The sequence below is a fragment of the Phacochoerus africanus genome, chromosome 3 (assembly GCF_016906955.1).
Source record: "Phacochoerus africanus isolate WHEZ1 chromosome 3, ROS_Pafr_v1, whole genome shotgun sequence".
NCBI lineage: Eukaryota > Metazoa > Chordata > Mammalia > Artiodactyla > Suidae > Phacochoerus > Phacochoerus africanus.
Genome location: NC_062546.1, coordinates 205,489,132 through 205,501,791, shown reverse-complemented (window position 1 = coordinate 205,501,791; position 12,660 = coordinate 205,489,132). Strand labels below are relative to the sequence as shown.

At 52.3% G+C, this 12,660-nt stretch overlaps 1 protein-coding gene across 3 annotated transcripts in view; it reads left to right on the top strand.

Moving 5' to 3' along the window:
• HDLBP (high density lipoprotein binding protein) overlaps positions 1–12,660 on the top strand; it is a 67,737-nt gene that overhangs the window by 2,793 nt on the left and 52,284 nt on the right. The gene's annotated exons all lie outside the window — the stretch shown is intronic.

The following is a 12,660-nucleotide window of genomic DNA, read 5'->3' as shown; positions in this document are numbered from 1 at the left end:
CTTTGGTTTTGTTGACTGATGTTTCTGGTGGTCTGACTTTGGCCTCATGACTTCTTCAGCGGTAGAAGATGTTTCCCCCAGAGAATGTATTGGATGTTGCTTTCTGCCAGGCACTGTTAAGGGTTCTGGGTGCAAAAGCAAAGAGGACATAGACTTTTTTTTCTTTTCCTCAAGCAGCTTGTGGTCTAGTATGGGAGAGTCCCTTGTAAAGGAGCAGGTTTCAGCCTTCCAAGTGCAGAAATGGAAATATGTACAAGGTATGGCGACGGGAAAGAGGGGCAGCGATCGCCTGCTGGAAGACCGTCACAGAGAACATAGGTCTTGATCTGGGGCTTAGAAGACGAAGAAGAGTTTTTCAAGGAGGAGGAGGCAGGATGATGGCGTGTTCTAGTTAAAAAGACTAGCTATGCAAAGGGGACGGGGGACAGCTTTGGCTGGCAGCATAAACGGAGGAGAGGTTGAGAATTTGGTGCACCGCCGACATCTCAAATGGTGAAGGGCTTGGCTGAGATCCTGTCTTGAAGGACTGAATGCCCCTCAGTCAGTCCCGTCTAAGACACTGGCTTGGGCAGGGCTGCTGGTGAGTGCCCCGTCCACCGGGATGGCTGTGATCTTGGTCACAAGTGGACTAGACGGATCTTCCGCCAGTGCTTCCCAACTGAAACTTCTTTACCTAAAGGGCCCTCTTTCAGCCCTCTGCCTTCTCTGTGCAGACAGATCCCTGGCCGCCCAAGGCAGGCGCACCTTTAGCTTCCCTCTGTGATGAGTGTACCTCTGACAACGTGGTTCCGTTGGCATCTCGGCCGGATCGTGTGATGGGATCCTGTTTCCTTTCCTGGAGAAGTTTCTGTTTTCCCTAAAGGTCTTATGAGTCGTTTTTGTTGTTTTCTTAGTGTTCTGTGTATTTGTCACTAAGATTTATCCCCAAATTCACCAGTCGTCTCAATCTCCTTTCAAGAAATTCGGTCATTTTTATCTGATCAAGTTCAGTGTTGTATTAATCTCATTCTGACTGAATCTCTCCTAGGCCTCCCATCTGCCAGGAACTCACTGCAGGTATCACTGCCTGGGTTTCCTGGAACCTATCTATGTCTTTCTCGTTCTAGTTTCTTGTTTTAATGTAATGATTTTTATTTTTATATTATAGCTGGTTTACAGCGTTTTCTCCATTTTCTACCGTACAGCATGGTGACCCAGTTACACATACATGTATAGATTCTTTTTTCTCACATTGTCATGCTCCATCGCAAGTGACAGATAGAGTTCCTAGTAGATTTTTTCTTAAACTCATTTTGATGGTGCACTTCCTCAAGTTGCACGGGAGACACAATTTTGAGAGCCTGGGTGTCAAAGTGCTTTATTCTGCGCTTGGACCCGAGTGAGAGCTTGGACATCATCCTGCTCCTCTGTCTTCCAGTGTTATTGGCGAAGAGTTAGACCATTCTGGTTCCTGAACTTTTTTGGGGTTTTTTGTTTGTTTGTTTTTGCTTTTTAGGGCTGCACCTGGTGCCTATGGAAGTTCCCAGACTAGGAGTTGAATCGGAGCTACCACTGAGCCTACACCACAGCATCCGAGCCGCATCTGTGGCCTACACCACAGCTCACAGCAGCACTGTATCCTTAACCCGCTGAGCGAGGCCAGGGATCAAACCCGAATCCTCATGAATAATACTGGATTTGTTTCCACTGAGCCCCTATGGGAACTCACTTTTTTTTTTTTTTGGTCTTTTTGCTATTTCTTGGTCTTGGGCCGCTCCCGCGGCATATGGAGATTCCCAGGCTAGGGGTCCAGTCGGAGCTGTAGCCACCGGCCTACACCAGAGCCACAGCAACTCGGGATCCGAGCCGCGTCTGCAACCTACACCACAGCTCACGGCAACCCCGGATCGTTAACCCACTGAGCAAGGGCAACCTCATGGTTCCTAGTTGGATTCGTTAAACACTGCGCCACGACAGGAACTCCTTTTTTTTTTTTTTTAATGTGACTGTGTTTTCTTCTTTGAAGCTTGAAGGATTTTCTTTCAAATTCAAAGCACCTAGTGCAGTGGTGTCCCTTGAAGTCTGTTTTCATCTCATGTCTTGCCAGCCCTTTGGGCCTCTTATTTGGAAATTTCTGTTCTTCAGTGCTGCACATTCTTCTTGTTTTATTACCCTGATTTCTTTCCATTCACTTTCCTTCTCTTTCTAGAATTCATGCGTTGCGCCTTCTAGATGGACAATCTGATTTTCTTAGGTTTTTCCATTTCTTTGTGTGAGACATTCTCAACTGTATCCTCTAGCCCTTCTATTGAGTTTTTTTACTTCTTTTCTAACCTTGCTGTTCCCGTTTTATAATCTTCTGTTTTTGTTTCGTGGATGTAGTAACTCCTCTTATCTGAGGTCGTGAGTGAGGTCTGAAGTTTTCTACACCCCCCCCCCGCTGGAAGTCACTGCTTGCTTCAGGTTGCTTTTTGTTTTTTGGGGTTTTGGTTTTCCTAACAGAGCCTTTTCTGGGCTTACCTGGTGACATTTTCTTGTCTCTTTATGCGTCAGAGGGACTCAGCTTGTGATTGGGGGCTTGCCAACTGTGTCATTTGCTGCGGAGGCCTCTGGCTGGGCCCCCTCCTTACAGCACCCCTACAGCTTCTTCAGGCCTCTATTTATTTATCTTTTGGTCACACCCATGGCATGCAGAAGTTCCTGGGCCAGGGATCGAAACCCCCGCCACAGCAGCAGCCTGAGACACTGCAGTGACAATGCCAGATCCTTAACCCACTCTGCCATGTGGGAACATCTCTTCAAATCTCTTTAGATTCTCCAGAAAAATATCTCCCACCCTCTTGCCTGGCTGCCTGTGTCCGGCGCCAAGTGAAGGGAGAAGGCTACGGTCTTTTTTTCTTTTTAGGGCCATACCTGAGGCATATGGAGGTTCCCAGTCTAGGGGTTGAATCGAAGATGCAGCTGCCGGCCTACACCACAGCCACAGCAACTCGGGATCTTTAACCCACTGAGCAAGGCCAGGGATTGAACCTGCATCCTCATGGATGCCGGTCAGATTTCGTTTCCCCTGAGCCGCCATGAGAACTCCAGAAGGCTACAATCTTGATAACTGTGGAAGAACTTACTTCCTCTGTCTTCAGAATGTTTTCCGTTGCTCCTCAGTTCAGGAGGGAAAAAACCCACGGCCTCTGGCCAAGAGCCATGAAAGGCAAAAAAAAAAAAAAAAGTATTTTTTAGTGCAGTGTTTATGGCTTTTGCCTGGATGCCCTTTAGCAGTGTTGTTTGTCAGCTTACAACTTGTTTCAGTGAAGTAGTTGGTTCCTTCTGTTTGCTACACCTTTTGTAGCCCAGCCTTGAGTTTTACTTTGTCTTAAAAGTGTCCTGAAGTTCCTGGTAGGAAGGTGGATGGAGGTTGTGAATAGTTGGTCTCCAGTCAAGAAATTGAAACGGCCAGTATGCAGAGCAAGATGTGTCTCGCTGATGATCAGAGACTTGACGCGAAAATCGTATTTCCCTACCGACTGGGAAGGGTAAGCGTGACCCTCTGAGTTACCGAGAGTGAGAGGCAGGTGTACTTGGATGTCGTGGAATAAGACTAGCTTAGCTCACTGGGAGGGTGATTTTTGCCTTGGCAGTGCCTGGTCACGCATCTTGAGTTGCATTTCTTGGAGTTTATCAAAACTGTCGATAGAGGCTGCAGAGAGCAGATGATGCTCTTCAACAGTGTTTGTAATCAGGAGAAAGAAGGGGATTTCATTTGCGGGTGTTTTCTGCAGTGTGAAGTTGTTAACAAGTGAGGTGGGTTTGTGGGTAAAACTTGGGAAGACCTCTGTGGTGCGTTTTTAAATGGAAGCTAGCACGGCAAGCGGTGACACGACGCATGTCATGTGACACCCCCCCTTTTTTTTTTGTCCTTTTAGGGCCACACCGAGGCCTGTGGACGTTCCCAGGCTAGGGGTCTAATTGGAGCTGTTGCTGCCGGTCTGCACCACAGCCACAGACAGCAACGCCAAACGGAGCCTCGTCTGCGACCTACACCACAGCTCATGGTAACGCCGGATCCGTAACCCACTGAGTGAGGCCAGGAATCGTAGCCGTGACCTCATGGTTCCTTGGCGGTTTTGTTTCCCTGTGCCACGACGGGCTGTGATCCTGTGTTTACTTAAACCATAAATATATCCAGAGACGTGTAGAGAGAACAGTAGTTTGGGAGATGGTTCTTGAGGAATCGTGAAGGAGTGCCAATTTTTACCTTTCTTGTTGTGATTGTATTTTAAGGTATTTTTACGCTAAAATCACATTCCTTGGTAAACCCATCACTGCAGCAAGAGGTATTAGCCTGTTCATACTACCAGTTAATAAAACTGGTGTTAGTGCTGCCCGCATGGCCTCTGCCACCTCAGGCTGTGCCATGGATGCAGGATCCTCTCAGGAGGCTTTGATGTGCCCTGAGACCCCACCACTGGGAAAGCAGGCTTCATCTAGGGCAAAGAGGCAGGAAGTTGCTGATGCAGAAGCCAGTAGTTAGTTAGCAGGTGCCATTGAGAAATTAGGATGGATCACTTCAGTAAGTTTTCTGAAAATGCTCTCAGGTTTGCCTTTTATTTATAGGAACTGATACTCCTAGACGTTCCTGCTGCGGACCTTGGCAGACATGCAGCAGTGCTCGTGTCTTGGGTGTGCACAGCTGGGCCTCGGTTCTTTCTGCGAGGCAGGACAAAGGGTTGAGGTGCTTGTGCAGGGAGTTCTGCCCTGGCCTGAGAGTCAGGAGACCTGTGCTTCATCGGCCTGGTGACTTTGGGTGTTTCTTGACCCGTAGGACTTTAGCTCCTTCCTTTCAGAGATAAGAAAGGTGGCTCTGAGGTGGTTTTCTTTTTTTTTTTTTTCTTCCTTTCCTTCCTTCTCTCCGTCTCCCACCTTGGTCAACTCAGTTTATTAGAAACTTAGTTTTTCCTCTTGGAAGGATGTCTCATGGCTGATACTCACTCGTGTAGGATAGCCTATTTTGTGGTCTATTTATTTCCAGCAGGGGTTCGGCCAGGCAGTCGTCCTCGCCCCCCCCCCCCGAACATCTGGTAATGTCTGGGGTTTGTTTATTTATTTGTTGTCTTTTTAGGGCCGCACCCACGGTGTATGGACATTCCCAGGCTAGGGGGTCCCATTGGAGCTGCAGCTGCCGGCCACAGCCACGTGGGATCCAAGCCTCGTCTGCGACCTACACCACAGCTCCTGGTAACGCCAGATCCTTTACCCCACCGAGCGGCCCAAGGATTGAACTCACATCCTCATGGATACCCGTCGGGTTTCTTACCGCTGAGCCACCGCAGGAACTCCTGGAAATGTTTTTGGTTGTCATGACTCGGGGGTGCTCCTGGCATCTGGTGGTGAAGGGGCCAGACGTGCTCAGCATCCTGCAGTGCCCCGGACGGCCCCACACGGAAGGGCCGTCTGACCCAGAGGTCAGCACGCGGGCTGAGGGGGAGAAGCCCTGCTTTCCCGCCGCGCCCTGGAAGGGCTCGGGGATGGGGCGGTCGCGGGGCCTGCTGGGCTGAGCAGCTGGCCTGCGTGGCTCCCGGAGCCGGTGCTGCCCGCGCTGCTGGGATCCTCGGTCGCAGATCCTGCCGGGGCGGGGGCAGAAAGTCCTCCCGCGCCTGCTCTGCCTGGGAGCTCACGTGGTCCCCAGCGTGACCCCGCCCGCGGGAGGTGGTCATGTCGGGTCCCTCCTACAGGACCGGAGAAGAGCGAGGCCCAGAGGAGGCCGAGCCTCTGCTCAGTGTTTCTTAGCTCGGGCCTCCTTTCAGGGGTGCCCGTCGAGGCGCGCGGCCCTGGCAGCTCACTTAGGGTTTTGCCCGGGCCGAGGGCGCGTCATGTCCAGCGCGGGGCCGGGCCTCTGCAGCAGGGTAGATGCTCTGCCCTCTCGTCCACGCGGTCGTGCGTCCCGCTCCTTCAGAAGCCGGGTCTCTTGCCGACGCGTCCTCGGGCGCTTCTCGCCCGGCCGCGTCTGCCAGTAGGTTTCCCGGAAGGAAGTGGGCTGAGCGCTCGGCCTGCGTCGCGGTGTCTGCAGACGGCAGCCGCCGTCGGGTCCGCTTTCACCCTGCTGCGGGGTGCCCCCGTCTTCCTGAAGCAGCGGCCCTGCCCGGACCCCTCTCGGTTTGTCCTGCCCCCCGCACAGCAGAGGGTCCTGGTTGTGGCGGGTCCCCTGCGGGGTGTGGGTGTGTAGGGGACGAACGGCGAGGCCAGTGTTGAGACTGAAGAGGGAATCTTGGGAACATTGTGCGGACCTGGGTGCCTTACAGCGGGCCGCCACCTCCACTGCCAGAGCAGCCCTCCAGGCTCCGAGGGCTGGGCCGCCCCTGGAAACCAGGCCGTCCGTGGCCACCCCCAGCTCGCTGCTCCGGGCCTCCTGCTGCCCTAGACGCTCTGGCCTCCGCAGGTGTCGCCTAGCGCAGCCTCGTCCGGAGGCGTGGGTGTGCTTGATCCGCGCGTGGTTGACGTCCGAGGGCTCGCTGCGTGTGGCTTTTCTGCCAGCCATGTGCCTCGGCCGGGGGCCTGCCATTGCTGGGGAAGCCGTCTTGCCTGTTTTCTGCACTGTGTCACCTTGATCAGCATGTTCGCTTTCTCGAAGCTTCTAGCATCTCGTTTTGGGGGTGGGTTGAGCTGGGATCAGATGTCTGCGGTGGAGCAGTTCTCAGCACCGCTCCACTGGGTGACGGGGGGCTCTGCGGGGCTCCTCCTGCTCAGCTCTCCACGAGCAGGATCCACGGTCTTCAGGTCGGCCGTGCCGCGGAAAGCTTCTAGACACAGTGCAGGCGGGACCCCCGGTTTCTTTCTGGAGGGAAGAAGTAATTGCAGCCAGAGGCAGTCCGAGGGTCGCGTTACACTGCCGCATAAGCTGTCGCCCCTTCCAGGGGCGTTCTGGTGTGAACCTGGCAGTGACCTGGTGACGCGGCAGGTCAAGCCTACGCCTCACTTGGCCTGGGCGCCTGGAGCTGAGTGGACGTGGACGGCGAGGAAGGGTCCGTCGCAGGAGGTCACGGTGCCACGGCTTGTGCTCCCCTTGGGGGTCATCCTGCAGAGCCCTGGGCGTGTGGCTCCCGCGGGATGGAAGGCAGTCTCCTTGCAGGGGCCTTGGGAGCAAAGCCTGCATGGCAGCCTGGCAACCTCACCAGCCTCGAAGGAGGTGTGCGTCCGGAGGCTCTGGAGAGAGCTGTGCTCCTGAGGAGGTTGCTGGGCGACAGCCTTGGGGCCTTGGGGCCGCGACCGGGAGACCACGCCCTCCTGACGGGCCCAGCCCCTCGGGCCCTCCCTCGGAGGCCGGAGGGAAAGGGGAAACAGGAGAGTGGGGGTCCCAGAACTTGGTTTTGAAAGGTGTCGCATTTGGCATTTGGGGCTGTATTTGAAGTTGGGGTTGAGGTGCGTGATTCCTGGGAAGTGGTTGTGCCCCTCGGGGCTCCCTTCTCCATGCCCCGTGTGTGGTTCTGATTCCTTGTTGCACAGAGCTGACGACTCTTTGTCCTTTAACCGTTTTTTGGCCCTAAAAAGACCAAAAAAATTTTTTTGAAAAGGAAAGGACGACTCCACGTAGCCTCTTCCTCCTCCTCCTAACTTGGGGTGATGACAAGCGTGTCAGCTGTGGAGTCGAAGGCCCTGCGGGGGGTGTGAGGAGCACTTGAAACCCACGGTTCCTCGCTCGCCTTCGTTCTGGCGGAGGTGAGACTCCGGGAGGTGGGGTGGTAGGTGGTGACAGGTGTGGGCTCGCGGCTTTGGCCCGCTGGGGTGAACTAAGTCACGTAGGATGTGCATTATCTGCGGCTCTGGCTTTAATCAGAGTGTGTGAAATCCGTTGGAGGAGTAACAGTTTTTTTCCTCTGGAAACAAGGCTTCTATTTCGAAGCACTGCTTGTGCTGGGAGCTGCCTCTCCGCCTGAGACCAGAGTTCTTTACTGCCTTTGTCGCCTGAGCTGTGGGCTCCGCCGCGCTCCGCTAGGACAGGCCTTGGTGGGCTTTGGGAGCCCTGGGGCCTGTCAGCATCGCCCTGTCCTGGGTCGCTCGGGGCCTCGGGCCTCAGGTGTGCTTATCCGCAGTGATGCTGCTGACCTGGACAGAGTGTCTGGCACCCTCCAGCCCTTGATTTCTTCCTGCTGGGGCCGCGTCGCGTGGGTCGTTGTAGGACCACATCTTCGGGGAGGAGGTGGCGGGTGAAGGGTTGTGTCGACCTGTGTGGTGATGAGGTTCTTGAGAGCACTTGGTCTGCTGCTTTCCTGGAGGTACATTCGGGTTTTGTTTCAGCCTCTATGTTGGTTGGTTGGTTCGTTGGTTGGTTGGTTTATTTATTTTTGTCTTTTTGCCTTTTCTGGGGCCGCTTCCCACGCCATATGGAGGTTCCCAAGCTAGGGGTCTAATCGGAACTGTGGCCGCCAGCCTACACCATAGCCATAGCAACATGGGATCTGAGCCGCATCTGCAGCCTACACCCCAGCTCACAGCAGCGCCGGATCCTCAACCCACTGACCGAGGCCAGGGACCGAACCCGCCACCTCATGGTTCCTCGCCGGATTTGTTCACCACTGCGCCACGACGGGAACGCCCAGTCTTCCTTGTGTTTCTTTAGGACTCCGTTCAGTTATGTTCGTGTGAGTCTCTCCCTCTCTCCGAAGCCCTTGCCGATGGGTAGAGTGCGGGTCTCCTCGCCTGGGCTGCGTGTTGCTGCCTCCTCGGCAGCGTCCCTCCCGCCCCTCCCGCGTGGCACGCCTTGCTCGTCTGTGGGCTCTGACTTTTGTTCAGAGAACTGTCGGATTGGTGGCGAGCTCAGATGTGGCGTCTCCTGTGCTCTGCCTTCTGCGTGTGTGTCTGGAAAGCTCTGCGAGCACCTGGGGCAGCGGGGGTGCCTGTGTGGGGAGTGCTGCTGAGCGTGCCCAGGTTGTGCCAGCAGAGGCCTCCCTGACACTTTGTGATTTAAACAGTCTGATTGTTCATGAACTTGGAGAAAGGATGTGTAACAGATTTCAGTATCGTGACAATGTTGTAAAATTGAGGTGATTTGCCATCCTTCCCATATATCAGTGTGTTTGTTTATAAACTAAGGCGTTTGCTTCTTTTAATTTCAGAAGTAGTACTGTCCTCCATTAAATTAGTTTTGTTTTGCTTTAACTATCATACTTAGGAAGCACTTGGAAGTGGCATCCAGAATACTTTTTCTGAACCACTTGCAGTTATGTTGGGCGCAGGAAACCTCACTACCCTTGGTTATTTTGTTGTGTTTCCCACAAACAAGACACTTTCCTCCTGAAGCACAATGTAGCCATTAAGGCGAATGCTTTTCTGCCTTCAGACCAGTTCCCCTTCCCCGGAAGGGTCCGGTTCACAGTCGGTGTAACAGCCTTGGGGGTCTCTTTGGTATCAAACTGGAGCAGACATGGGCTCAGTCTCACCTTGGCTTTCCTGACCTCTTGACACTTCTAATGACCACAGGCAGTTATTTTGCAGAAGGTCCCTCATAGTGAGTTTGTTGTTTCCACCTGATTAGATTCAGGTTTTGCATCAGAAACAGCACAGAAGGAACAGTGGGGTCTTTGCTTTGTATCCCGTGGCACATGGCTTCAGTTCATCCCGTTACCGGCAATGGTCATTTGATCATTTGATGAAGGTGAGGTCGCAAGGCTTCCCCACTGTGAGGTCTTTATAATAAGAAGTATACTGTTGGGGAGAAGTACTTTTTTTTTTTTTTTCTTTTTAGGGCTGCACCTGTCGCCTAGGGAAGTTTCCAGGCTAGGGGTCAAATCGGAGCTGTCAGTGCCAGCCTACGCCACAGATTGCAGCAATGCCGGATCCTTAACCCACTGAGCGAGGCCAGGAATTGAACTCGCATCCTCACGGACACTATGTCAGGATCTTAATCCACTGAGCCACAATGGGAACGCCTTCCTATCAGACTTTCAGTTTACTCGTTTTTATCCATGAGGGCTCACAGCCCCCCGTTTTATCCAGTCAGTTATCATCTTTTATTATTATTTATTTTGGTGCTCATGTTGTTCCATGTGTGGCCAGTGGGAGCTCCTGTGTCCTTCCTGATAGGTTCCCCTTAATTCTGGCGCAGCAGGACGCTCTGGGTCCTTCCTGTACTTTCCTGCCTCAGACCTGACGTCAGCCTTTGCTTCAGGGAGGCCCGAAGCCTTTCATGACACTTGGTGCTCGGAGAAGCAGAATCTGGGCACCAGTTAGGTTGTTGTTGGGTGCTACTGCACCCAGACCCTTCGCAGACAGAGGTAAAGAAGTGTGTGTACCGTGTATATGCAGTAGCTGTGTATTTATAATATACTTGTGTCTGTTTTTGTATCTTGTGTGTTGGAAGACACGCGTTCATTCCAGAACCTCCCGTTTCTGCATGACACCACGAGGTTTGATCCGCTCTCTCCAGTTCCAAATCGGTAACTTCCTTTTCCGGCAGTGACAATCCTAGATGCCACCGTCTCTCTGCCTCTTCAGGCTGTTACCTGAGCCATGGCTTCATTGTCGGTGACACCTGCTGTGTGGTGTGTCACTGCTTTTTCACTGGGGCGCACTTGTGTCTTCTCCAGCTCTCTGCATGTCGCAGTGTCTGGAGAGTAGCTTCCAGGGAGTGTCATCCCTGAATTGGATTGTGTGTGTCTCTTATCGCATGCTTTTGCTTTCAGTGGGGGTTGTTTTCTGGGGGCCACACATGCAGCATATGGAGATTCCCAGGCTAGGGGTCGAATGGGAGCTACAGCTGCCAGCCTACGCCACGGCTCACGGCAACACCGGATCCTTAATCCACTGAGCCAGCCCAGGGAGCAAACCCGCTTCTTCATGATTACAAGTCAGGTTTGTTAACGCTGAGCCACAGCGGGAACTCCTATTATGGGTTTTTAAATTGCCTTCTAATTTTACACATTTTCAACTTTCAGGTAGACTATTGTCCTTGCCATTTCAAAGTCTGTGTCACTTTTGTTGATCGCGTAGTATGAGGGTTGAGTGGGGATGACACATCTGTTGGTGTTTATGTGCGGTGTGTTAATTTTCTATGAGTGTGTTGCTGTGTCCTAGCCTATTCTGGAGTCTTCCGAACAGAAACGCTGTAGTCTAGCTTCTGTATTAGTCTATACTAACTTCCTAAAATGCTAAGCCTTCATTGGGTCCTGGATGGCATCTACCGTCTGTGTCATCAGGCAGCTTTTGCCTCCTCACAACTCAGGCTTTCCTCTTCCTCAAGGCTTGATTTTTTTTTTTTTTTTTTAACCGCCAGGTCTCTGGTCTGGCTGAAATTTATTTGGTGTGTGATGTGAGGTAGGGATCAATCTTTATAATTTTTTGAAGATGGACCCAGTTCCGTTCGTTGCCTCGTTCATCCTTCCTTGCTGAGCCGGAATGGCACTTGCTTCAAACGCTAAACTCAGAAATACATGTGAGGAGTTCCCGTCGTGGCGCAGTGGTTAACGAATCCGACTAGGAACCATGAGGTTGCGGGTTCGGTCCCTGCCCTTGCTCAGTGGGTTACGGATCCGGCATTGCCGTGAGCTGTGGTGTAGGTCGCAGACGCGGCTCAGATCCCGCGTTGCTGTGGCTCTGGTGTAGGCCGGTGGCTACAGCTCCGATTCGACCCCTAGCCTGGGAACCTCCATATGCCGCGGGAGCGGCCCAAAGAAATAGCAAAAAGACAAAAAAAAAAAAAAAAGAGAAATACATGTGAGTCTGTTTCATGTATCTGCTTTCTTCTTAGAACCGCCGAGTACTGATCGCTGTTGCTTCACGGTGCACTAGGTCCTCTGCTTCTGTCCTCACCCCGCCTCTGCCCTTTTTTCCCCCTCCCCTTTTTTCCAAGGTTTTCTTTTTAGGTGAATTTTGGAATCATATATATGATATTTCTTCAAATATGTGTATGTGTACATATTTGAAAACCTACTGGGACATTGTTTCTTAGGGCTGCCTTGAAACAGCAGAAATCTACTCTCTGACATCTGGGGGCTAGAGGTCTTTGAGGTGGACAAGGCCACCTCCCTCTGGGGGCTCTAGGGGAGAAGCCGTTCTTTGCCCCTTCCAGCTTCCGCTGGCTGCTCCCGCATTGCTTGGCTTGCAGTCGGGTGGCTCCAGCCTCGGCTTCCGTCACAGAAGCTTCCTCCTCCGCACTGTGTCTCTTTGCCTCTCTTTTGGGAGACTTGTAATGCCAGTTAGGACCCATCCGCATAATCCAGGGTCCTCTCTTCCAGATCTTCAGTCACATCTGGAAAGACTGTTTTCCAGGTAAGGTGACACGTAAATTCCAGATACCAGGACCGGATACCTTTGGGTGGCCATTGTCCAGCCAAACCGCAGGTGTCATTTGACATTTCCCTGGGGCTGTAGATGAACTTGGAGAAAACAGACATCCTTGTGCTGAGTTTCCTGAACGTTGGAACTTCGCCATGGTTCAGGCATCTAGTGTGTGCGTTGTTGTGCTAACACTGAACTTGCCTTCAGTTTTCCTAGCTTTTCATTATAAAGAAGGGCTTTCTAGACAGACGGTCTTCTGCAAACAGTGGCATTTGTCTCTTAATTATTTCTCCTTAGGTTACATGTTTGACGGTCTTTGGCCATCGTAGACATCGTTGCTGGTTTGTTAGTTATTTTAATAGGATGATTTTAGCTTTTCACTAAATAATGGTGTGTTTTACTTGTGGGAAGTAT